The 6651-nt window shown below is 46.8% G+C and overlaps 1 pseudogene; it reads left to right on the forward strand.

The window, feature by feature from the left end:
• Positions 1-632: 632 nt before the first annotated feature.
• LOC147722938 (polypeptide N-acetylgalactosaminyltransferase 5-like) lies at positions 633-2773 on the forward strand (annotated as a pseudogene).
• The last annotated feature ends 3878 nt before the right edge of the window (positions 2774-6651 follow it).

Below are 6651 nucleotides of genomic sequence, written 5' to 3' on the forward strand. Positions count from 1 at the left end.
GAGGAGCATAAGATGGGAGTTTGCTCGACTCAGCCTCCCATTAGTTCAGAAGAAACCAGACACGTCCCGGCTGACCGATTTGGAGATAGCGAGTGCCTTGTTGAGGTTGCTTTCGGATTCTTCGGTTTTTTGTGAGGTGAGTCAGGGGGCTTACTTGTATGTGATTTTTAGGTCTCGCCTAGCTACACAGCGCTTGCTCTGCTCGCCTTGGCGAGACCTATTGCTGTTGGTTTGGTGGGCCAAGGGAGACAGGACATGTGCACGCGTACAGACAGTTCTCTTTTGCTGAGGAGATGTGCACGCGTACAGACACGCGATGTGCACGTGTACAGCATCTGTTTTGCTGTGCGTTCCTAGTGGCTCTCCCCCTTCTCGGGCCGCGAGTGCGCTTTCGGATGTCTGGTTTTAAAGATGCGATACGGACTGTTCCTCTGGATGAGTTGTTGGCGAATGCAGCCCTGATGGTGTTGAGGGGATGGGAGTGGCAAGCTGATGTTCTGCCCGTAGAGTGCCATGCAGGCAATGCTCGGGAGCGACAGCATCTGAGCCTCCTCTGGACAGCTCCTTTCTAGCAGCCACGGTGGGAGCGCCCAGGCGGAGGTGGTAGCGGGGACGCCTGGAACCTAGGCAATATGAACAAGGTGAGGAAGTTTTTCTGAGGCAGCGGCAGAGCCCTGGGCTTCATCTTTGCCGCCTGTCATCTGGCTGATCTTCGACATGGCAGCCCTGAAACTATCCTTCAGCGATATTAACAGCAAAGTCCTGAAAGATGAGTTGATTCGGACCGAGAGGGGGCGATTCAAGTGCTGGAAATAGAGAGCTTGGCAGGAAAAAGCCTTTACCGATGCCATCTACAGGTCCGAGGATGTACCGACCCAGGTTGTCGAATCCAACCCTGACTGGTTCAAAGAGAGAATCAGGAACAGCATCCAAAAAAAAGAAGAACTCATTGCCAAAAAAATGCAACAACACTCCAAAACATGCCTTTAATAAGACTTTCCTTCTGCCTGGACAGCTGGAGGGGAAGTTGCTTGAACCTAACGCCCCTCCTGTTTTGGACAAGCACATTAACGAAAGAAGATGATACCGGCCAGCAGCTTAAACTCAGCAGACCTGCTGAGTACAAAGCAAGGGCTCCATCCAAATCCGACCCCACCGCCTACACAGAGCAGATCAGCTGCCAAACTGGCTGCGACTACGTCAGCAGCACATGGGAAACCGGCTGCGCAGAATGTGGCAGGACCTGTCAGCTCAGAGCCCAAAAATGAAGCCCGAAACGTCAACGCCGTTGGCACGTCTCCTGCTCTTCCACCAGGTGAAGTGATAAAAGAGCAACAGGTGCCACCAAAACCCAATGAACTTCAAGAAAAGACTCTGTCAAAACAGTCTGCCCTGCCTGCAACCCCTGTAGCAGCATGTGTGATGCTGGTAGACAAGTGAGGTTCCGTGACGATTTGAACCCGTGTTTTCAACATTGTCGTAAATACATAATTTTGGTATCAGCGAACCGCAAATGATCCATTTAGCATATCCTGGTGTTTTCGCTATGCTACAAGCAAGAGTACTCCTGTTACAAACACATTTCTGATCTACCCATGGCATCCATCTTAGATCATGGCAGCCATTTTGTGTTTCTTGCCCTCACATACGCAATGATTACTTCATTTCGATTAAGGACACATAGGCTTAGCCGGCGATTCACCTCTCTAGTGACACGTGCACCTTAGAACAGAACATGCTGTGGCTGCATGACTCGACAAAGGCTACCTCCTCTGCCTGAGGCCAGTCCTGCTATACTGGTTCTCGTGTTCGTTGGCCTGATCATGATTAGGCGGCCGAAGCTGGTAGCCTTGCCCATTTCCGACCCACAAACATATCTTATACTGCTTTTCTATCTTCTGCACCTGGCTCTGCTCCCTTCCTTCTGGGCCTTTATTAGGGGGAGGTAACGAAATTTACGATGAGGCGGTCCGGCTCTTGAATGAAAAGTTGACATGGGATTGTGATGGAATAGTGGGAACCCCTCTTCGTAATGTTTGACATCAAATATTATCGACGATTCCTGTGCAACGCCAAATATTTATTGTTTAGGACACAAAGGTTTGGGAATGTACTAGCATTGTGAAGAATTCGCCTGAAGGCTAATATTCTGTATATAAGGAACAGCCCTTCTTGAACAAATCGAACAGGCTCTTAGATACTGCCCGTGTGTAGTTTCTGTGACTTCTGTGTCCCTGCAGTAATAAACCTTTGGTCTTTGACGCCACCATCGAGAAGCCCGTGTTTCTGTTTATTTGTGCACCGAGACAGGTAGAACTCCGGGGTCTTCGGGTGTTATCCCTGACACCTCTGGACGGAACCAAAAAGTCCAGAACTCCACAAGGAGCAGCTAGGTGAGGAAGAGGGTGGTGGAGAAGAGGCCCTGGATATTGTTGGCCCGGCTGCAATTATACCAGAGAAGCATGATATAAACACAATCGCAAATCAACAGAATTTTGGTGAAATTAAAGTTGGAACGAACATGTCCAGCTCCAGAACACACGTTGAACCTGCTCATAACATGGCAGGCAATGCCACAGTTCAGCCAAAGGAACATTTTTTACACCAGCCGGATGTCGGCAAAGCGTTACCACTACATAAAAGGGACAATGGGATGCACAAAGTATTAACTATCGATGTCACTGTGTTACCAAGCGATCCCAAGGCCATCGGGCAATATGGCCGCCCGGTGGAGGTCCGTAAAGACAAGGAAGAGGAGGCAAAAAGGAGATGAACTGAAGGCAATTTTAATGTGTACCTCAGTGATTTGAAACCAACTGACAGAGCCATAGACGACACAAGGCCACCAGGGTAAGGCACCGTACATATATGCCACGTTTCAGGCGTCATACTCATTGATATTATTGGTGTTTGTAGAATTCCGATAGAGTCAGAGAGGGTGGATGGCTAGGATATTTTTCAGCATTACCCATAAGATAGCCCAACATATTAGAAATGCAGTACATCTACTAGTATGGTGCACAGGGAGTCAGGGATTCCGCAAGTGGTGTCTGGAAGGTGCCAGAAGTAAACAAGCAATGGCAAAGCCAATACTTCCAATATTTTCTGTGAGCCTTTTGGCTTTGACAATGCTTGTTCTGTCACTTTTGTTTCCAAACCTTTATTTTTGGAGAAGCTGCAGGGCCCGCATCATTATAGAGGAAAAAGCATTATCTGAAAGCAAAAATATATATTTTTCATCTCAAAATGGACACATTGCCATAATAGCTCTTGGCATCTAAGGGAACTACTTTGTGTGTGGATGTGGTCATTGTGAAACAGCAGAATGCTGTCACTCGCAGTGAAGTTAGCCAGTTGCTGAAGTAGGCTGACCCCTTTCCCATGTTGTCTGTAGTAGTGGCTAGGAGAATAAGCATTTGCAATGCAATAGGTCTTGCATTTACGCAGGTTTGAGCTATTAACATTGCAAATAAGGATGCCCTTTATTTTTGTTTTTGTTTTAAAATCATAAATAAAAGGCATTGTTATTTACAATGCCATTAACTGAAAGTCTCGTAACTGCGAGACCTATTGCATTGCAAATGCTTGTTTTTAAAGTAGCAATCAACCGTGAACCAAAGGGCGAAGTTGAGTAGACTCGTAACACAATCTTTCGTCTGGCAGATTACCCTCCCAGGGATTTCCAAAGTCGGTAACAGAGAAAGGTTCACTCAGACCCAAGGATTTAGGCTTCTTACTCACGCGCCCCTAACCGCTCATGCTTTCAGATTCTGGGCTCGCGAGGGGTAGGACCCACTGTGGGCTCTCCTGGGGTGGATTAGTGCTCTTGTCTTGCCTCTTTCTGGCCAGGTTTCTTCATTTTACCATGCTGGAAACCCGGACCACTCTTATACACTGGCTCTGGCTCTTAGATCCATTACGAACTCTGTGACAGCAGCTGCTGCAGGAGGTTATGGGGTGGGGAGGCTGCCCCTAGACTACCACCCCAGCCATGCTAAACCGCTCACGGAGCCTCCCCCTGCGCTTGTCAGCCAACCTACTGTCTCCTACCTCCTGGCTGCCTCACTGCTGGACTGGTCCAACGCTGTTGATCCAGCGCAACCAATTATACGATCAGGGATCAATACTTACTAAAATCTCATATAATGGCCCATATACATTCACCCATATACCTGATGCGCTGGGGTCAATTTTGTTTCAATAACCTCAGAAAACAATGTTGTTTATTATTTCACAGTCAACATTTCATCTAAAGATAAATCTACCTTATACATTCAACTTTTCTTCTACTTGGTCAATGAACCCATTAGTTGAAGAGTTGATGGCAATGATATGACATTTCTAATTTATCTAATTGAAAAAATCAGAGACTCTTGTTATTGATTAATAAAGTTTATCAAAATTATTTCTTAATTCTATAATGCTCATTTGCGAATTAGTACAATTACAAACAGTTAATTTTATCAGAGGATGCAAAAATGCAATTGACATATTCTTTTCTCACATCAATAAGAACGATAACCATTTAACGGAGGGGATAGATTAAGAGACAGCAGTTTCAGCAAATATTATGCAAGAAACAATATTATGACAGAGTGGATAGGCGGTGAGACAAAAGTTCAGAAAAATAAATTTGCATGTATGACATATACAAACCTAGTGGGTCTGCAGGTAAAACCACCCCCCTGGCCTAGGGCATGGTGTGGGTCCCCCAAGATAGGAGCAGGGACCAAAGAAGACAGGACACCAGACAGGTAAGGGACAGGAACAGCTAGGCCTCTCCTCAAACCGACGATCAGCGACTCATCCACCCTTCTTCTCTTCCTCCCGGTTAGTCTAAACTGCACCCCAATTATAGCTAAAAATCTTCTTATCCATCCCACCTAAATTGCAACAACTCACATTTTCTAACAGCTGATTGGCTATCCCAGTAGGTGGTACTATCACCCTATGGTGACTTCACCCAAACCTTAGACATTTCTTTGTCAAACTTTTAGTTCCCAATGGTTTTCAAATTCTCTATTCATACTACATGCAAATGTAACAGTTCGATACATTTTAATTCAACTTTTGTGCATCCTCTGAGGAAGACACATCCGATCCCATGATGGACCCTGTTTCTTGGCATACTGACAATTGTTCCGGGACCCATGCCCTTAACCTTTGGGCACACTTGCTGCTGAGCACAGCACTTTTGCTCGCTTCTGTCAGCTCTGATGCGCACTTTCTTTTTACCCCATCCTATTTGGAACTGTTCTAGGCAACTGGGATTCAAGTCCCGCATTCTACAGAAAAATGTAAAGTTTATTAATTAAATGACAATGTAGTTTTCACTGTGTACCCCCCTCCCGTATTATAATCCCACTTAATATACGATTCAGAAAAGGGGGTGGTGATGAACAGAGTGTCTGAATTAAGCAGACCACTCTTACCCAGTCCAAAGATCAGGGCTTGGTCCATCACCGTTATTTAGCTCACTGCACCATCCCAGCTCAGAACCTGGCTATATGCAAATTAGTCTGTCCCTGGCCCAGTGCATCATGGGAACAGGGCAGACCAAACTACCAAGCCAATTCTTCACCGGAAAGGAGGCAAGCTTCCGGGTACCGGTTTCTGGCATTTCAGCCGTCGTCGGCCCGGCTTGCTTGAATCCTGATGGTGCAGTGAGCAAGGGACTCATGTCTGAGTATACTCTGCCACACCTATAGTGGCCAAAAACGATTCAGAAAAGGGGGTGGTGATGAACAGAGTGTCTGAATTAAGCAGACCACTCTTACCCAGTCCAAAGATCAGGACTTGATCCATCACCGTTATTTAGCTCACTGCACCATCCCAGCTCAGAACCTGGCTATATGCAAATTAGTCTGTCCCTGGCCCAGTGCATCATGGGAACAGGGCAGACCAAACTACCAAGCCAATTCTTCACCGGAAAAGAGACAAGCTTCCGGGTACCGGTTTCTGGCATTTCAGCCGTCGTCGGCCCGGCTTGCTTGAATCCTGATGGTGCAGTGAGCAAGGGACTCATGTCTGAGTATACCCTGCCACACCTATAGTGGCCACCCCTTGTTGTTAAATATTTTGTCCACCCTAAGCGTGGAAGGGTATATTCAGATGTGAGTCCCTTGCTCATTGCACCATCAGGATTCAAGCAAGCCGGGCCGACGACGGCTGAAATGCCAGAAACCGGTCCCCGGAAGCTTGTTTTCTTCCCAGTGTAAGAATTGGCTTGGTAGTTTGGTTTGCCCTGTCCCATCATGCACTGGGACAGGAACAGACTAATTTGCATATAGCCAGGTTCTGAGCTGGGATGGTACAGTGAGCTAAAAAACGGTGTTGGATCTAGCCCTGATCTCTTGACTGGCTGAGAGTATTCTGCTTAATTCAGAAACTCTCTCCATCACCACCCCTTGTTGTTAAATATTTTGTCTACCCTAAGCGTGGAAGGGTATACTCAGATGTGAGTCCCTTGCTCATTGCACCATCAGGATTCAAGCAAGCCGGGCCGACGACGGCTGAAATGCCAGAAACCGGTCCCCGGAAGCTTGTTTCCTTCCCAGTGTAAGAATTGGCTTGGTAGTTTGGTTTTCCCTGTTCCCATCATGCACTTGGACAGGAACAGACTAATTTGCATATAGCCAGGTTCTGAGCTGG

The sequence above is a fragment of the Lissotriton vulgaris genome, chromosome 4_1 (genome assembly GCF_964263255.1).
Source record: "Lissotriton vulgaris chromosome 4_1, aLisVul1.2, whole genome shotgun sequence".
NCBI classification, from domain to species: domain Eukaryota; kingdom Metazoa; phylum Chordata; class Amphibia; order Caudata; family Salamandridae; genus Lissotriton; species Lissotriton vulgaris.